Source organism: Rhinolophus hipposideros (assembly GCF_964194185.1).
Source record: "Rhinolophus hipposideros genome assembly, chromosome: 2".
NCBI lineage: Eukaryota > Metazoa > Chordata > Mammalia > Chiroptera > Rhinolophidae > Rhinolophus > Rhinolophus hipposideros.
In genome coordinates this window covers 78,788,211-78,809,763 of record NC_138048.1, presented here as the reverse complement: position 1 = coordinate 78,809,763, position 21,553 = coordinate 78,788,211, and the positions used below count along the sequence as shown (strand labels likewise).

The following is a 21,553-nucleotide window of genomic DNA, read 5'->3' as shown; positions in this document are numbered from 1 at the left end:
TGAAAGCTAACTACTAAAACTTATTTTTGAAAGTATCAGAATATCTTAATTCTAAAGTCAAGCTGACAATTGAGTGAAAATAATTTTACTTTGGAATTCTGTAAGTATCGTTCTATTGATTTCTAGAATCCAGGGGTGCTAATGTCTCTGCAATATCAAATTACAGTTTGATATACATTATTTCAATCTGACTTATTTCTATTTGTATACACATTAGGATTTTTTTCTTTATTTTTGGTATTGTAAGATTTTAATATAGAGTATTAGTATTTTTATTATGTTTATCACTTAGTGAACTTATCAACTATCAACTTAAGCTTTTACAAATAAATACTTCATCTTCTATGCCTTTTCTGTTTTCTTTCAACAAAATATATATTTTGTATTAAAGATCATTTGTAATTTTAATATAATATTGTAATATTTGTGTAAGTATATTTTCTGTTCAAATAGTTGCTTCTTTTTCATATTTGGAAATGTAAAAACTTATTTTTTTAGTCAATGCAAAAATGGAAAATAATATCACAATTTCATAAAATATTTATAAGGTTTTTAGAAGTCCCAGGAAAGATTATGTCAAATAAACTATTAGCCACAGACCACAGAGTTATATTAAAATATCACACATAGGGAACTGCTCAGATATCATTTTCCTTTCATATTTTCAATCAAAAGCAACCATCTAAAAGTGAAAAGGTTAAACATCTGAACCAAAATATATGGGAAGATAAGGAAAAAAGAGAATTTATATCAGGCCATGATGTCATGACCATACTAATTTCATTCTAATGTCCTCAAAAAACTTGAAAGTATAATTACAAAAAATGATGCCATTGTCTCTGTATTGCAGTGGCTCAAATTATTTTGGTGATACTTCTATAATTTGTAAAAGATAAAGATACTCAAGAGCTGATATGAACAATATACTTAAAACAAACAAACAAACTAACAAAAAATACTTAACTCATGTTTAGAAGACACTTGGAATTTAGAAAAATAAGTGATAATTCATAATGAACCTATTGACACCATCTTATTTTATGGAAAATACAAATTTTCAAATTATTGAAGTATAACACAGTATATTCTTTGGCTAATCTTATTTAGTATTTGAGTAAATTAAAATATAAATATACAATAACAGTATTTATTGTCATTGTCTTGAGTGAGAGTAGTGTGTCAGAAGGTAAAATAAACATTTTATAATATCTTAATATAGTATATCAAACTAATTAAGTGAAACATAATTTAAGTAACATTAAAAACCTGCAATAATAACGCTTCAGTCATTTAGGAATTTGGGTTGACTGAAGCTTGATTGAGCCATCAAGGTTTTTTGGCACTCACATTGCCAAATGTGAGTGCAATGTGCAATGTGAGTACCAAAAAAACAATGCATGTTTAGGACAAGTAATAAATTATTGTACTTAGGGCAAACAATATAATAAGTTTACATAAAATGTTTTTATACCATTAAGTTTTGACAATCAGGAACTAAATCTATAATCTTAAGGTGAGTAACTCAAGATTAACTTAAGGAAGTTATGAGCTAGTGAGTCATCCTCTATTACCTACAACTAAGAAGTGTGACAAATATCCACAAAAACAAAGGAAAACTAGGCTTAGGGAGCGATCCAGGGCTGACTTCATGGGAAAGAGATCAAATCTGAATGAAATTATGTCATGTATTTTTGACTTTTGAACATATGAGATTTAACTGTCATGTATGTCAAGCTCAAAAAATACAAATATAACTCATAACCATATCTCTCAAGCCTGTCCCTTATCAATATACTTACTCTATATTCTAATGGCCCTGACTTGTTGAACTCTCATTTTCTCTCACTACAACTATTAAAATAATATCCTATGTCACCTTTCTGCATCAAGTTTTTTTATACCTCAGATCTATCTCCTACGTTACCTATAGGTTAAATTATCACAAGTTGAAATCAACTTATACATAGTTGAAACTCTGCCTCAACACAAGAGGTAAATGTCTCTCTTCTCTGAAACATCCTCAGTCGATTGCTTTCTTCTCTGCAGGATGAAGATCAGTTTCTTTCGGAGGTCATAAAAGACTTACCATGTCTCACCAACATTGTCTCAAGTGACCCCATGCTTTGTCTTTTAGTTTTAGGTTCCTGGCCTGGCTGATACTTGCTATACACACACTTCACTATGTTATACATTTGAACCTCTATTCACGTTACTCTCTCTTTTAGAATAATCTTCCTTGTCTATTCATTGGCTAGCTTTAACAGGTGGCATCAGGCTCATTTTTCTTAGTTTGATGTTTCCCAGGTGGGAATAAGTGTCTTTGGTAATCTTCACACAACATCTTACACAACCTTCTATCATTAAATGCACATTTTATTACGTATTTTTTGCATGGGTAAAATAATTATTTATTTGATTTTCCCAGAATTTTTGTTTTTGAAGGCAAGAACTGAATCTTTGTCATGTGTGGTCTCCAGTCTATTGACATTAACAATAGTGGCACATAATAAAGCTTAAGAAATGATGATTTTATAATTGTAGGCAATGTAGGAGACTGGTTGGAATATGAAGATGAAATTAGATGGTGTACTTGAAAACACCTTACAAACTCCAGATTCATCTATGCCTTAGTTGTCATTGTGGCCACCTTAGAGTACTTTAAACTGAAAAGAGGAGTTAATAGTATGACATACATGTTTTTAAGGATTAATTGCCAAATTCCACAATGTAGAAATAAGTTTTGAGATTTTACTTACAAAATAATTCACAGTACGATTTGATGAAATTCTGGCAACTTAATGCGGTTATACAATATAATATTTCTTTTAAAATATGTTTTATTTTCTTATTTTCTGATTCCTTTTTGCTTTAGAAAGAAATAACATTGCAGGATGAGTTATCACTTGCTTTGTCAATGTCCTGTGACACTTCCACTCAGCAAAATAATATTGGAGAGGATTACTAGAGTTGCACATGAAATAGCCATGATGCCTAAAATATTGAAATTGTCAGAATTACAAAAGTTGTTTTTGGAAATAGATAATTTGTTTTATGTGTGATGTAAGACACCAATATATTAACCATAGCTCAAAGTCCGTATTGTATGGCCTCTCGTAGGCTTCATGCATTCTAAAATAAACTTTTGAACCATTTTATTAACTGAGAGAAATGAATTATAATATTGCTTGTGGTATTTTGATACTTATAATTATAAGCTCATAATTGATTATCCCAGACACAAATACCAACAATTATTTTTTAATACAGAATGTTAAAATTTACAAATTGCTTCTCAAATAGTTTTAAGAAAACTGTGTTACATATATATGCTCTCATTTCATAGGAAATGAAAGCATGGCTATCTAAATGTGTATTTAGCATAATTCTAGTATACATTTTATTGCATCATAAAAATTTTATTTTAAAAATATGAATTGTTTTCCATTATTGCAAAAGCATATTCACTTCATTTATATTATACATAGTCAAAATATAGTTGTAAAATTTTATACTTTCATTAACAAATTATCTGTTATATTATGTGTAGGCATTGTCACATATTCAATATTAGAATGGAATTTTTAAAATTTCCAAGGAGTAAATACATATATATTTACATGTACACATGGATAACAATTCAAAACTATGGGTGAATACTTTTCCCCATGTAGGGACTATGTTTGATTATATATTGAGAGTATAATGGCAGATGATATAATAACAGACTAAAGCAAATTAAGCCTAACTGTTTCCTAGAGTTTCCTGTTTTCTGATTTTCTCTGACCTTGGATAGTACTAGTCTTCCTATTGATTTATGTAGTTTCCACCCCGTTTTCTTCTTTCAATTTTCTTTGAAACCAAGGTCAGACTTGCTTTATCAATTCCCTACAGAGTAAGAAATGGCTTATGAGAAAGTACAGAAGGTACTTGGGGTTAGAGCTATAGTTTAAAGGGAAACATCTAAAGACAAAAACGTTGGAAAGGCCAAAAGGTTTCATGTGTAACCCTTAAAGGAAAAGAAAATAAAGAAAGGTCGCATACATACTAAAACTATATATAAGTTGATTTCAACTTTAATGGAAAGTTCTTTCAGAACCTGATAGGAGAATTACAAGGAATTATAATTTAAGAGAGTTCCTGCTTATCATCACATCAGAAGTGTATTATATATTTTTTTTTTAAATTTAATATTTTAACATATAATATCCCTCATTGGTTTAGCTGTTCAAGTGTCTAAAATCTGTTTATTTCAACAGCTCTTATAAAGTCAATGATAACAATTCAATTTATAAATATTTATGATTCTTATATGTGAAAGAACAAGGGAATGAGAAGCAAATAACAGCGCTTTTTTCCCCCTGATGCTAAAAACTAAAATAAAATATAATTGAAACACACACATATTTTATACAACAGTTTTATAGCTGTATAGTTTGCAAGGGTGAAATTAATGATAGGAGAAAAGTAAGACTCAGACATCAATGTTACATGTTGTACATGTAGATTAAAAAGGAAAACAACATATAACTGAATATGCCATTTTCTTTGGGCTGCTATAACAATGCGCCACAAAATGAGTGACTTAAAACCACAGAAATTTATTCTCTGACAAAAAAATGGTCTGAAAATTTATTCTCTGGAGATTAGAAGTCTGAAATCAAGGGGTCAGCAGGGCCATGCTCTCTCTACAGTCTCTGGGAAAGCATGATTTCTTGCCTCTAGGAAGCTTCTGATTGTTGCTGACTGTTTTTGGCATTCTACCTGAGATGATCCATCACTCCAATTTCTGTCTCTATCCTTTCATGGCTGTCTTCCTTATGTGTGTGTACAAATTTCTCTCCTCTTGTGAAAATATCAGCTCTTGCTGATCCAGTATGACCTCATCTTAACTTGATTATAGTTTTAAAGACCTTATTTCCAGATAAAGTCATATTCAAAGATATTAAGGATTAGGACGTGACCATATCTTTTGGAAGAACACAATTCAAAACAGTACACTGAATGTTGTAAGTACATTTTTGGAATTTGGTTTGTTTTGCCTCTTTGACAAATGAGTTTTACCTGTCTTCACATTTTATGAATTCTGAGTCCAAGTGATATCAGGAATCCAACCTAGATCATAAGTTTTACATTAACATTTCCATCTGAAATTATATACTGATAGAATCATTTTCACATGCCTCTTTATATAAGGGTAAATTTACAGCTTTTAAGTAGTGGCCATGCAATAAAAAGTGAATATACATAATGTTTTACTTATGAGACTGGATTTTAAAAATAAGTTAAGCTTTATCCAAAGTCACAAAAATATAATTTTTACATGATTACATTTTTTCTTGCCATCCCATCTACCATCCTTCATTCCCTTTCTTCTCTCTTTTGACATTTGTCTATTATTATACAGGCTAACAATTGTGTGAAAATTATGCTTGCTTTTTTTTTTTTTTTGAAAGTACAGACCAGTAGGGAAAAAAGGTGGGTTAGAAAGGTGGTGTGTTAAAATGCCAATATACTATTTAAGATTTGTGATAGAAAAAAATAACTTAATTTCAGGGAAATACAGAGGAAGTATATCTTAGATGGTGAGATGGACGTCTCCTGGAGGTGATGATAAAAAAGCTAAGTATTAAAATGAAAGGGTACTCGCCATCTAAAAAGTTGTGAAAATACATTGAAAACTCAAAAAAATATTTTGCTAGTGCATAAGAAGTGACTACATTTAAGAGGATGAAAATTAGGCAGGTGCCTAATTTCCGAAAGGCCTTATTGAAACCGTGAATGTGTATTTTTCTATTACTTTAGTTCAGTAGTGTATTACTCCTACACAAATAAAAATAATAGCAATAATAATAAAAAAGCGAAATAAACTGTATAAATGCTTTGCTAAGAAAAAGTTGTAGATATTTTCACAGGTGCCAACTCACAGTCCAGCTGGCCTACAGTACTGCTATCTATACAAACTATTGGTCTAACTACATCAGATTTTCTTATTGTTTTTAGTCTCATTTGACCTTTGTTTTTGACTGTTCAAATTCTACCCATTTCAAAAACTGTAATGTTTGAAATTAAACTTTATGTCTTATAACAGTTGTACATGTATTGAAAAAAAATGAAAGATAACACAGCAATTTCCCATAGACCCTACCGCCAGTTTCCCTGTTATCTGTTGCTGAGATTAGGTTGTTTGACAAAGAGTCACTCCTCCGTCGTTACAGACTGGCTTTGTACAGGGGGAGAGCTTTACCACTCAGGCTGAGTAGAGATTCCATAAGCTCGCAAATCTTTTCTGGGGATGAGTTTGTCTAGGCTTGTGCTTGAAATTTCCCACTAAGAGGGGTTTCAAGATTTCTATTTTCAGGATCTCATATTCTCTTTCTGCCTCTAGTGTCCCTCAGCGATACTGCAGCTTCGGATGCTACAAAAAGCAGCTGATTTTTCATTGGCTGCGGGCCCACAAAGTACAGCTGTTTCCCATCAGCTATCTGTCAGGCGAGTCAGCCTCCCCAAGACGTGGAACAGTGGACCTACATCTCTTTAAGTCCTGAGAGAAAAGCTACCAGTTGCGCCATTTTCTCCATTTGCACTGAGCTGTGCCACCTCGAGGTAAGGGCCCTCTTGGATAAAATGCAACAGCTTTCCATTTATTTATTTATTTATTTATGTATTTATTTATTTTTACCCATTTCAAAGCAGTTTTTCCTGGCTTTGCGCTTTTGGAAGGTACCAACTTCTTAACTTGTTTCTGGAATTCTCATAAAACCTTTCTAGAGTTCTCATAAAATTCTCATATGTCTTGTTACTGATACCGGGAATGACCTTGTACCTCGGTTCTTTGTCTTCTTGAAGGAAAGAGTTCAGTCAAGAGACAGAATTTGTGCAGCATAGCACAGCAAGTTCATTAGTAACAGTGAATACACTCCGAGACATGAAGCGGACTGACCCAAGGGAGGGAAGCAGCCTCTCCTTACATTGTATGAGGGTTTTTATGGTTATGCGTAGAATTGTCTCCCTTTCTGTTATCTTTGTCTTTCTCTGCTACAGCATTCCGTCCTTACCTCTGTTTCTCGACGTTGTTTTTCAGAGCATAAGCGTAAACCTGTTAATTTCCCATGATTTGAGAAGTTCATTAAAAATGGTCCTGAGAAGCAGGATGTATATTCTGATAAACGGGATGGTTTCTCTCCCTCTGTAGCATTTTTCCTTCTTCTAATGATATATCATGTTCTTAATATCTTGCTGAGCAAGCACGGTGTTTGTGCCCCAAGTGAGGGCAGCTGCAAGGGGCCTTGACCCAAGTAGGAGCAGCTGCCAGGGAACTCCTACTTGGTGCTAAGTCGCTTCCTCCTGCTCATTTCTACATTTCTACCTACCTTATCATTCAGTTACTCTGTGGAAGAATGAGGTCTGGGACTTCCTATTCCACTCTGTTGCAGACTTCACTAAGGGTTTGTTTTATCTGAGTCCTCTCTCTGTGGCTGGCAGGCTCTTGCCTTCTCACTGTGTCCTCACATATCACTTTAATTTACCTTAATTCTCTAAAGGCCTTACCTCCAAATAGTCACACTGTGAGATACTGGTCATTAGATTTTCAAAGTACAAACTTTGGGTGAACACAATTCAACTCATAACAAAGTCTGAGTAAAATTTGGGACATACCTTTCGTATATATAGATATTAAAGGGCTAATCACTTTGAATCTAGTACTTGCCAATAATAAAATACAGATTTCTGTAACAAATAAAAATAAAGTAAAAAGGCAATTCTCATATTTTATTAGATGTTCAATATGTGTTAAGGACAACTTCATGGTTGGCATAGTTCTGAGTTGTATAATTAACCAGAATGCTGAAAAATACCAGTGAAATACGTAAATTGATAAAGAAGGAAAGCTATCTGTAAAGGCCTGTGATTTTCTTTTTTTTTGGCATTTAACCCAGGAAGATGTTGCTCCATAAACTTCAGAGCATGCATTTATTTTTGATGGCTACTTTAAATCTGTAAATATTAAAATAAAAAAAAAAAGTCTTTGTCCATTAAATGATACAAGAAAATTTCAGGGTGAAATATAAGCCAAAAATCAAACAGTAAAAAGTTTTAGAGAAAATGAAAGTGACATAGATGTTCTAGAAGCGTAATGTTGTTGGACCTTTGGTGAAATTTGAATAAAACACAAGTTGTATACCTAAATATTTGGGGCGAAAGAATTCCCCAGTGACCCAAAATCATAAACATCATTATGCTTAGCCTCTAGCCCATGGTGATTCAACATCTCCCTTTTTAAAACACTCAATTGTGATTACTAAATCTCATCACAATACTTGTTGAGATGTTTATGTTTTTTTGTTTTTGTTTGTTTGTTTGTTTGTTTTGAGTTTTAATCAATTGGTGATATTCTCATTTTAAGGGAAAAACACAGAATAGAAGACGTGTTTTTGTCACAGAAGGTTTAGGAGGATGTCCAAGAGAGGCCTCAAAGGCCAGCAGCAGTAACAGGGTTCTTATCTCTTTCTTGTGCAAGAAAGAATCCAAGAGGCAGGCAGATGCAGGAAAGCACAGGGGATCTATTGAAATGAAAGTACTCACTTAAGTGGAAAAGTGCGGGTGAACTTAGAGAATGAGTTGTACTGAGGAAAGTACAGTCATGGGTTTTTATCCCTCCTTGGGCTGGAATTGGTGATGTCCCCTTGATGTGGTTCATTCATCCAAGACTATACTAAAGAAAAAGTATTAGATTGGTGCAAAAGTAATTGCGTTTTTTGCAATTTGTTTTTCACTTTTTAAACCGCAATTACTTTTGCACCAACCTAAAATACAAGAGTTGAAATCTCTAGGCTAAAATTGAGGCAGGATTGGTAGCCTCAGAAATTGGCAAACCCCCTCCAGGGTATAACAGGTTCCTGTTTTTCTCCAGCAGCTGGTGCTGGATACAGTAGCTTGTCACTTGTGTGTTCAGTGAGGCACTTCATGTTATACCCTGGAGGGGGTTTGCCAATTTCTGAGGTCATAGGGAAGAGTTTGGAAACTTCTATTTAGTAATCAATCTCCTTTCACATAACTATGTAAATTGTTTAACTTCATTCTTTATTGTAGAGGATATCTGCATAAAAAAGGAATCCTCATTTCCCCAGAATTGATCTGTGATCCCTGTTTTGCCACCTGTAATAGTCATTTTTTATCTGTGGCATCAAAACTGGTAGTTTTGGAAAGACTGGGACTTGCAAAAATGCTTTCATTTCTGCACAAATAATACGTATGTATTATCTCATAATTACTTTCAAGCTTTCCTTCGTATTAGTGCTTCTAGGATGCTATTGTAAGACTTCTCAGTAATGTTTATTTGAGACTCTTTTGTATCATTTTTTATTTTCAATGTTCAGTAGTGATAGTTTATGCCCATTGTGACTGATGTTGATGACATTATTTTATCATTTAAGAAAATATTTAAAACACTTTGCAATGTATCATCTCTGATATTCTTAGCAACTTTATAAAGTAGGTGGTCTTTTCATTATTGATGAAGAAATTGAGGTATTGACATCTAAACTTTGACCTTCTGATAAAATCTGCCAGACATCCTCCGGCATTATAGTTTGGGAATTAAATTAAAGTAATAAATGCAAAAAATAAAAATAAAAAAGAAAGAAAAAGAAAAACCTTGACATTATTTTTTAAAATTGGTTGCGATATCCTTTAGGTAGGAGACTCTTTTTTTGCTTACTATTGTACCACCAGCATCAAGTACACTATCTTTCACTAAATATATGTTCTGTTTTTTAGAAGGCTTACAGAGTATACTACATAAATTAGGATGTCTTGATATGGTAATAAAGAGTGAAATGTTATTAATAATAAAAAAATAAAAGGTAAACTTCTATAAATAATATTTTATTCTAAATTGAATAAAGTAATATTAGGACGTATAAGCAAAACAGAAAATTGTGTTTAAAAACTGTATGAAAAGTAAACCTCATGAATCCCCAAAAGTAATTAAATCTAACCCAAATGATGTATCTGGCTTTTTCATTTTGTGCTAATGTTAGGTAGCATCCAAGAAAAACACAATTGTGAGATCATAACACTCTTTTTAAAAACATCTCTAATATCCTTAAAATCACACAAAATATGCATTATTTTAGAGATATCCTTAAAATAGAGATTTCCCTAAAATCACAAAATATATGCATTATTTTATTCTCTGATATTTGGAAAAGGTGGGACGTAATCACAGCCCCTACTACACAACATAACCTGAATGATGCTGAGCACAAAGAACCATGTACCACAGAGAAGGTGCTGAGTGACTGCACTTAAGTTATCCTATGGTTATAGAAGTCTCCCTGAGGTAATGACTAAAACAAGAGGTACTACTGTAGTTCTGCCAATGATGTATTTCTTGGTCTGTGTGCAAGTTTTATTGTTTTACTAATTTTGTGAAAATTGTGCTGTAGATTTATAATTTGTGGGAGGAAAACATATATATATATATATATATATATATATATATATATATACACATACATACATATATCCCATCGATAAAAAATGGGTGTATAAAATTTTGGTAGAATTTTAAATATTTGCATAGCACTCACAAATTTACCCATTTATAAAAGCTTGAATAAATAACCTCATGGCCATACACCTCACACCCCTACTTTTCCTATCCATCAACCCAAAAATTATTCTAGGAACCCTGTACTGTAAATATAGTTTAAGTTAAAACATTATATTGTGAATCTAATAATAGAATATAAAACTTCTTATTTACCAAGAAAGTATGCAAGAACTGCTAACTCATGCCTCCATACCTAACAGTGTGGCTTTCTTACACTTTAAAGGATAGTAGTTATGCGTTGGCTTTAGTAGTCAAAAAATTGGTGCAACTCCAAATAAAAGTAATAAACCTATTATTAAAATCTAAAATATTATTAAAATCTAGACTAACCAGTCAAAACATAATGTCACTTATTGACCCAAAAATTTGATCAACGGAACAAGTTACCCTAGGGATAACAGTGCAATCTTTTTAAGAGTCCATATTGACAATTAGGGTTTACGACCTCGTTGTTGGATCAGGACATCCCAATGGTGCAACAGCTATTAACGGTTTGTTTGTTCAACGATTAAAGTGCTACCTGATCTGAGTTCAGACCGGAGTAATCCAGGTGGGTTTCCATCTATTCTAGGCCTCTCCCAGTACAAAAAGACAAGAGAAGCAAGGCCCACTTCACCAAAGTGCCTTCAAGCTAATAGATGATTTAATCTTAATCTAATAATTACAAATAACCCTGCCCAAGAAACAGGGCCCTTTAGAGTGGCAGAGCCCGGTAATTGCATAAAACTTAAACTTTTATAGCCAGAGGTTCAACTCCTCTCTCTAACAATATGTTTATAATCAATCTACTACTAATTGTCCCTATCCTCTTAGCCATAGCATTTCTAACTCATTGAATGAAAAGTACTGGGCTGTATACAATTCCACAAAGGACCAAACTTTGTAGGCCCATACGGACTTCTCCAACCAATCGCTGACGCCATCAAACTGTTCACCAAGGAACCCCTACGTCCCCTAACATCATCAATCTCCATATTCATCATTGCACCAGTCCTAGCCCTTATCCTAGCCCAACAATATGGACTCCCCTACCCATACCACACCCACTAAACAACCTCAACCTAGGAGTCCTATTTATACTAACCATATCAAGCCTAGCCGTGTACTGTATCCTACGATCAGGCTGAGCCTCAAACTCCAAATATGCCCTAATTGGAGCCCTACGAGCAGTAGCGCAATCTCCTACGAGGTAACCCTTGCAATTATCCTACTATCCGTGCTACTACTAAGCGGATCCTTCTCACTATCAACCCTAATTACCACACAAGAACACACATGATTAATTTTCCCATCATGGCCACTAGCTATAATATGATTTATCTCCACCCTAGCGAAAACTAACCGAGCTCCATTTGACCTAACAGAAGGTGAATCCGAACTTGTATCCGGGTTCAATGTAGAATATGCTGGAGGTCCGTTTGCTCTCTTTTTCCTAGCAGAATACGCCAACATTATCATAATAAACATCTTCACAACCACTCTCTTCCTAGGAGCATTCCACAACCCATTCATACCAGAACTATACACCGCCAACTTTGTACTTAAATCTCTACTCCTCACCATCTCTTTTCTATGGGTCCGAGCATCATACCCACACTTCGGATATGATCAGCTAATACACCTTCTATGAAAAAACTTCCTACCCCTAACCCTAGCCCTATGTATATAACATATAGCAATGCCCGTAATCACAGCCTGTATTCCCCCACAAACATAAGAAATATGTCTGACAAAAGAATTACTTTGATAGAGTAAACCATAAGGGTTCAAGCCCCCTTATTTCTAGAACTACAGGAATTGAACCTGCTCCTAAGACTTCAAAAATCTCCGTGCTACCATATATACCACATTCTACAGTAAGGTCAGCTAAGTAAGCTATCGGGCCCATACCCCGAAAATGTTGGTTCACATCCTTCCCGTACTAATAAACCCACTCATCTTCACGACAATCTCATTTACCTTCATCCTAGGAACCCTCATCGTGATAACATAAAAAGAATCAATACATTTATCAGATCTTTACCTTAAAACTCTGCATTATTGTATCTCTATGGCTCTCTCATTTTTCGGTTTCACTTTCTTCACCACATCTCCCCTAGGGTAATCAGTAATGATATAAAACTAAAGTAAATATATTTATGTGTAAAATTTATTACTTGCAACATTAGCTCCTAGTTCTTAATTAAAAGCAAGTTCATGAACAGTTTCCTTTGCTTTGGTTAGTTTTCCTTTTGTGGTTTTGATCACAAAACTCTGAAATGTAGAATACAAAGGAGCACAGGAATAAAGAGAAAAACATAGAATTGCTTTTTCCTTTCATTGTCTTATATTGTGATGTAACATGCAAAACAAGAGGTTGAAGCTTAAATGTGAACAATTTATCTTTTTCTTGTAAAATGCATTATTTTATGGGTCTTCTTTATTATTGTAACTTTTAAGGCCTAGTCCATTTGGTGACATTGAATGCATTGAACTTAATACACAACATTATAAAAACGTCATAAATGTTTGTGAGCTTACTCTTCCAACACGAAGCTGTTTTTTAACTGGTATTTAAAGACAAAATACAAATTAGGTGCCCAGTATTAAAAGTCAAGGGCTTTGACATAAATACCTAGAGTTTTTCCTAAAATATCTTAACTTACATTTATATAATTTAAAAACTTGCTTAACCTGAATTGTGTATATTTTCCCATTAAGTTGTAGTTTGTCTCTAGTCCATTATAAACCCTGTCCCAGGCACCAGTACCTATTTTATTAATGTACTATTTTCCTTTACTAATTTATGTTGCTCCCCTACATCTAAGCATTTGACATTGTATAATGTTACAGACTATGTAGGTAATATGTTGGTCGGCTAGGGCTGTCGTAACAAAATACCATACTGTGTGACTTGAACAACAGAATTTATATTATCAAAGTTCTGGAGGCTAGAAGTCCATCAAAAAGTTACTGTCAAATTCAATTTTTGGTGAGCTTTCTCTTCTTGGCTTGTAGAAGCTTGACTTCTAACTTTGTCCTCACTGAGATCTTTTCTGTGTGTGTGTGAAGAGAAAGAGATCTCTAGTGACTCTTGATTTTTTATAAGGACACAAGTGATGTGAGTTCAGAGCCCCACTCTTATGACCTCATTCATTCTTAATTACCTCAAAGAAGGCCCCATCTCCAAATGCAGTAACAGTGGGGATTGAAGCTTCAACATATGAATTTGAGGGGGGACACAGTTCTGTCCATAACAATAATATTATTTGTATTCTGTATATATCATTACAGAACTGATCCTCACTGATAGATAGTCCTTTTAGCATAGTTTTCCCAGTAATCTCTTTTTTTTCTTCAATATATTTGGAGGTCACTAGCATCTTTTACCCTACATTTTCTAGCCATGTCTTAGTTCAACAAATATTTATTGCATTGTTTTATGTCCAAATACTGTTCACTGAGTTGGAAAATCTCAAGAATAAAAGAAAAAAAGAAAGCCAACTCTCAGAGACTTACATTTTAGTGAGGAGATGAGACACAATGAAGAAAATAAATAATGGAATATATAGTGTTAAAATGTAACATGTACAGTGGTAGTAAGTGTAGAAAATAAAATAAAATAAATAACTAGAAAAATATAGGGGAAAAGATGGAAAATAATGAAGATAGATTGACAGCGTGCAATCTAAAATAATGTAACCAGGTAAATTATCTTTGAAAAGGTAATATGGAAGGAGAATTGAAAGAGACGAGGGCCTGAGTCATGGGGATATTTGGAGGAAGAATGTTCTAGACAGAGGGAACTGCAGTTGCAAAGGGTGTAATGCAGGTGCGTGCCCACATGCTCAAAGAACCCAGAGTCTAGTGTGGTTAGAGTTGAGTGAGTGGCTGAGAGAAAGTAGGGCGATGATAGAGAAGTATCACCCAGACTGCGTAGGTTGTGTGGGGTTTATTTAAGCTTTTCCCCTGCTAGATTCCCTCAGAAAGACCTGGGGAAAGTGGTCAACAATTTTTGCCCCATCAGAACTGTCTTTCCCTTGATAATTTTATTGAACCAAAATATGTCTAGGTATAAAATTATTTGGTCACCCTTTTAAGAATATTTGAATATATTCTTCCATTGTTTTCTGTTGTGGAATTTTTCTGTGGAAAAGTTTGATGATAGTCTCACTTTCCCCCCACTTTTTGAATAATTTTTTTTTGGGGGACCAGGTTTCCCAGAGAATCATTTTTTTCCTTGTGAAATCCATGATCATTTAAAATATATGTATATAGAATACAATGTACTGTTTTGGAAGGTACTCACAAAACTTTTGTTTAAGAAATTAAAAATTATATTTACATTTTATTATTATATTGTTTTAGTTTTCCATTGTGCATATATTGGAGCTTCTGTAGCCATTTTACATATTATAGTTGTCTTTCTAATACTTTTCTACTGTTTATTGTGTCTTTTGTTTAATTCACTCATTCTTATTTTCTATATCTCCTCTTCTGTTTGGAGAAGTATTTATTCTATCTTGGTGCGATGTATTTTACTTTCATTTGTTTAATGACTGTATCATTTACCTCTTCTTCTTGGTACGCTTCTAGTTCACAGTTGATATCCTCTGCATTTGCTATGGCTTTTGTTACAAGAACTGTGTAACTCTGCTTTGTATTCTTCCCTCATAGAGGCAACTGAGTGTATGTGTGCATGTGTGGGGTGAGGTATGTAGGTGTGTTTATCTCAATATTTATGGATAATTACTTGGACACGGTTTTTCAGGATCCATGAAATTATTTTTCTAGTGATTATCTTTGCTCTCAAATGTTTGTGTGTGTGTGCGTGTGTTTATATACCAAGGATGCCAAAAAATGCATACATGTTTTAAGAGATATTATCTTAAAATGTGTATGCACCCTCTGTGTGTGTGTGTGTGTGTGTGTGTGTTTGTGTGTGTATTTGCTTTTTTCCCTTTGTTATTAGCTGTTAGTAGATTCTATGCTGCTCCCTTTTCCAGGAGATTACTTATGAAATGTTTATGTATAGGTACCGTAAAAGTAGTTGGGAGCTGTGCAAGCTATTCAGAGTCATATAGGCAATTTTCTAAAGACTAAGAGGTTTGAGTGCGAGTCCAATTTTACCTTTAACACTCCTCAGCCAAGTATTCATAGAAATGTGGGGCAGTCACAATAAAAAGTATCTTTGATTGCCTCAACTAACAACTGAGACTCAAATTGCTTTCTGAAAATATGGCTTGATAAAGATATATTTATTGAACTCTGAATTCTTCTGCTTTAGAGCCAAAATATTCATTTCCCTCAGGTGCAACCAAGGGATTTTACTTTGTAGCCCTGCAGATGCCAGTTAATTTTGAGATAAGTGCCTCAAGTTTTGGTATCTGTAACCAAGGGTCGTTATCTACTCTTCTTAATTTACTTCTGCTCTGTTTTTATTGCTTTGGGACTTCTTTCTATTTTATAGTATTCAGTTATATCAATCAGTTTCTCTATTTCCCCAACTCCACTTTTTTTTCTTTATTGCCAAAAATAATATATATTTTGTTAATTTGTTTTTTCTCTCTTGTTGCTTTTGGGTGTAAAATGCAACTTCTGATTTAAGTTATTTTTCCCAATAGTTCTTATTCTTTTTTTTTACTATAATTTCTCCATTCTTATTTGGTTAATGGGATATTGTTCACTAGCAATTTCTTCTAGAGAGGCCAACATTATATATATATATATATATATAAAACCCTTATCAATGAAAGCAAAATTCTCCAAGCTCTTATCATAAGATTCCTGTTCTCTTATATTACTGGGATAAAAATAGCCAAATTTTGCCTCATTTCTATGTGGTTTTAATTCATAGTGATTAACATTAATTATATGTTAACTCTGGTTAGAATCAAGTTTTCAGTACAGATTTTCTTCTTGGATGTGACTTTGCCTGTTACTACTCTTATTTATTTCTGTCATAGATTTTAAAATTTGTTTTTGTGGCAATACTAGGTTCCTCATCTTTGTTTTCTTGAGATAAGCCTCCTACTGCCAAATTGTGGCAATGACTATTAATCTCGATTGAATACATTGAGAAGAATAAAACTGAGATAAATTCATGTAATAAGTAATTATGCCACAGATAAAAATCTCTGATAGAGAGAGGTATTTCACAGAGTCTTCAAAATTATCATCTTATACATTGACTTAAAGATTGTGAGAGGTAGCTATGGGTACTTCTGCCATTCTTAATAACACAACCCTAACTGGTTACTGCTTACAACAGTCACAACACACAACTATTCATATTTGAATGATGCCTAATTGTATTTTGTTTAATTAACATTAATGTTTAAAAACATTAAGATAAATACAAAAAGAGCCACCAGCCCCCAATTTTTGTACATAATGTCGGACATGTGAAAAATAAATTACAATAGTTGCTAAGATTTATTAATCTTTTATGGTATATCAGGTAGGTTTAAATGAGGTTTCCAATCTAATCAAAATTATTATAATAGTTCATCATAAACACTTATTAGTATCAAAAGCACTACAGTAGCTGCACCACATACTAAGACGGCTTCCATCTACATTTATTTTGCTAAGATTGTTTTTTAATCATGTGTATAGATCTTAAATTTTTATTAAGCATTCTTTTGCTAACACTGGAATGACCCTATGGGCATTTAAAAAAAAATTGTTAAGATTGTGAATTACGGTAGTCAGTTTTCCAACATTAAACTAACACTGCATTCCTGGAAATTTTTCTAATTGTTTACTATAATCTTATTATATATGCTGGCTTAGTTTGTTCATTTTTAAAATATATAGCCATATTTATATTTTATCAGAGATTGATGCTTTTCTCCTAGAATCCTTTCTCCTTTCATACTATGTACAGAAACCCCTCAATGTGCTGTTCTCATAGGACGCCTGACTTCATGCATTTTCAATGGTTCGCTTAGCTAGAAGACAGCTTATATTAGCCTTTTTTTTTAAGTTAGAAATCATCAGGAGAATGGAAATCAAATGATATACACATTTTCCATGACCCATTCTTAAAGGGAAATGTTTAATTTATACTTTTCCTTTATTGCCTTTCCTGTGGGATGGGTAATACAAATGTGATACCAGTAAACCAGGTTTACCTACACTTCTGAGATCAACAACCTAGAGATGATGGAATCTGAGTTCCTGTATGATCTTGTAGGGAAGAGTGTCTGATGAGCCATTAATCCTATACTGTTACATGAGAGATAGATGAAATTCTATGTTAATGTTACCACCACATTTTGGGTCCTTTTATTATAATAGTTTAGCCTATGTCTTAACTAATGTATATATTATCATATGAAATTAATTTACAATTTACATTTTCTTACTGGGCTAGTCTGGTTTGGTATTAAGGTCATGCTAGCCTCATCAAATATGCAGAGGTCTTACCATCATTTCTATGCTCTTTAAGAGTTTAGTTAAGATTGCTTGCATTTAGCGCTTTTTTGGCCACACAGAGCAGCTGGTCCAGTCATGGTCTGGATGTCATAATCAAAAACATTCTGTGACTGCTGCAAGTGATGTACGGTGGACAGTAAGCCTAGTGTTGAATTTCATGAAAGAGGAAAGAATCATATGAAAAATGTGACAAAGAGGATCATGAGATTAAACAGAAAATCCTGGATAAGGCAAAGGAAGAAGAAAACGTATCAAGGGGGTTTGCTGCAATGGAGGCAGCTACCCTGAAAGAATACCAAGAGGACTTAAAAAGGCTTGTCTTAGAGACAGAAGTCACAGAGTCAAGCATATCACCAGAGAGCAGCACTGCCCCACCCACCTCTGCTTCAAATCAGAAAGGAGAAAAGGGAAAAAGACCCTTTAAAGGGCAGATGGATGCAAAGCATAATCTCTGAGGGTTTTAACTACTATTATGATTTTATCACAGTAGGAGAAACCTGAAGGATTTCAAGGAAACTTTAAGAAAGACAGCAATGAAGGCTCTTTGGGTAGAAGGTTTAAGTGAAGATGGTTATACCTACTATTACTTAATACAGAAAGAGGATAGTCTACATGGGAAAAACCTGATGATTTTATTCGACACTCTGGTGATCTTAATTGTAGTAAAGTCAATGAAAAGTGACTTGGCACCCTAGAAGAGTCCAAATCATTAGATTTGCATAATGATTCTGATGGGGAATAGTAAGCAGGAAAAGTAGAGGTCTCTATAAAAACATAAAAGGTTAAGGAAAAAAAATAAAAATCGTGATAAAGGTACTGAACCAGAAAAAAAAAAAAAAGAAAAAAAAAAAGAAAAATATCCAGGAGCAGAATTCATCAGGTCCAAATGAAGAACAATCCAAAGCTCATAAAAGAATCTAACCCCTGTGGAGAATGGCAAGCAATTAAACAGGGAATTGAGTCTCAGAGGCATATTTGTAACTTCCAAGCATGGAAAATGAATGTGTCAACTTCAGGACCTGAGGTTGCTAGGAACCCAGAGTGGTTATTAAAGAAAACAGTCACTTCTCTTGGAGTCATGGCAGATGGAATGGCCCCAGCCGTCAAAAAGAAAAGAACTGAAAATGGAAAATCTAGAAATTTAAGCTAAGGAGTGATGATCACTAATTATAAAAGAGCTTTTACGTGCTTTCTGGACAGAATGGAGACTATTCTTAAAAGCTTATCTGTGTTGTTTCTAAATACTTTAATACTAAATGTTTTAAATTACTTTAAGTGTATTTTATATGAATTTAAAATAAATACTTTTCATGTGAAAGATCTAATTCTAGATTTTTAAATACTGTACATGTATGTTAATTTTATTTTTCTTTTAATTACTTTAATTCTTTGTCTTATTTTCATTTTTGTTGATGTTTTTGTACCATTTTCAAATAAGTTACTACATTATTCTTTATGTACTTCAGCTGCTTTCAACACATTATGATATATTTGACACAATACTGTGTATTTGATATATATATATTATATATATATATTATTATATATATATTATAATATATATATTATTAGGTTGGTGCAACAGTTTTTGCATTTATTTTTAACCTTTTAAAGCACAATTATTTTTGCACCAACCTAATATTATTATTAGTTAAAATATCCTAGTTTGTGTTACCCTTTGTTGATCTATGTGTAATGAAAATAATTTATTAATTTCTAAAAATATGAGGTATTTCTAGCTATTTTATTATTGATATTTAGCTATTTCCATTGAGATCAGAGCACTACTTTAGGTTAGTTCAGTACTTTCCAAAGTTTGAAATTATTTCAGGTTAATATTCTTCAGGAAAATGTTGTGTTATTAATACATTAAAAAATGTCTATTCTTCCTTTGAAATTAGTGTTATTTTTGTGGCCAATAGGCCAAATTTGTTAATTTGTCTTAAAGGAACTTCTACCCTTACAAATATCTCTGTCTTTTTGTCTTTCTGTCTCTGTCTCTCTCTGTAATGAAGCAGCAATTTTCAGTAATCTATTTTATTTGATATTAGTATAGCTTTTTCAACATTTTTGTTTTTTGTTTGAATTTGCAACCCATATTGAATTTTATCCTTATGATATTTTTATAATACATCTTTTACAGTGGACCATATTGTATTCTTCAGTTTGACAATTCTTGTCTTGTCAATAAGTAATTTAATATAATTACACTTATATTAGGACGTAAATTTAATCAGCCCATTTGTGACTTCTGATATTTTTGCATGTTCTACATGTGATTTGTTTGTTTGTTTGTTTGTTTACTTTTTGTTTTCTGCATTTATTTTCTTATTCCATTCTGTTTTCCTTTCAGTATATCGGAAAATTTTATTTTTTTAATTATTTATGGTTACCAATGATATTACTACATTATTAATTATATTCTCCAAATCCATAATTAATAAAACCTAGCTCTCCAAATAAATATAAGGATCTCAGTGCAGTTTAATGAGTTCTCCTTCCTAAAGTATGCACACTATTATTGTTTTATTCAGTGAGTGTTAATATATAGTTTATCATGTTTTTCTTGTTTTTAAAGTCCTTATTTATATTTGAGATAATTTTAATTCTGCCAGAAGTACTTTAAATATGTCAATTAGTGTATATTCATGGTAAATTCTCTCAATTTTGTTTTCTTATTCTTCTTCCTTTTCTCCTCCTTTTCCTTCTCCTTTTCTTCTTCTTCCTTTTTCATGATTATTCTCATTCTTATTATTTGATCTGAACATGACTATTTCTAAGGGCATTTCTCTGGATATAGCATTATAGATTTGCAGTCAGTTTCTTTTTGAAATAAATGTAATTATACACACTATTGTCATTGTTACTATTATTAATTTGGCTGTACACATAATTGTCAGTCTTTTAAAAGTAATCTGCCTTTTCTCCCACATCTTAGTACCTTTACATTTTCCTTCTATTCCTTGTTTTGCTGCAGTTTCACTCTGTTTTGCAGTTATCCCGTTTTATATCAATTTAAATTGATGTCTTTTGTCATTTAAAAAAATCAGCTAATACATCTCCAAATATTGCTGCTTTCTTGTTAATATTTTCTGTTTCATCTTGGAATTTCAATTAATCCTATAATAAACATATTCATTCCATTTTGTATATCTCTTGCCCTCTCTTTTTTATCTTCCATCTAATTTCTCCTTACTACATTCCATGTAATATTTCATATTCTGTTTCACTAATACTCTCTTTAGCTGTATCTAATCTGCTAAATATATACAGTCAGTTTATCTATGTATATATAGTTTTCATTATATGTTTTTTTTCTGGAGATAATATACATATTTTATGCCACTATTGATAGCTACCTATTCCTTCAAAATATGCATCTCAAACTTTTTTGAGATGTTTGAGGTCTTTTTTTACAGCATAACATGTCTGATTGTTTTATAATCTATGTTGAATAATATCAGGAGTTTTATCAGTCTGTCACTTGTTTTTGTGATGGTTCTCTTCCATTTTAACTTG

The 21,553-nt window shown here is 32.8% G+C and overlaps 1 pseudogene across 1 annotated transcript; it reads left to right on the top strand.

The window, feature by feature from the left end:
• Positions 1–3,899: 3,899 nt before the first annotated feature.
• LOC308510191 (WW domain-binding protein 4-like) lies at positions 3,900–19,184 on the top strand (annotated as a pseudogene). The gene is made up of 3 exons: positions 3,900–3,923; positions 6,386–6,489; positions 18,172–19,184. The product of its transcript is annotated as a WW domain-binding protein 4-like (transcript).
• The last annotated feature ends 2,369 nt before the right edge of the window (positions 19,185–21,553 follow it).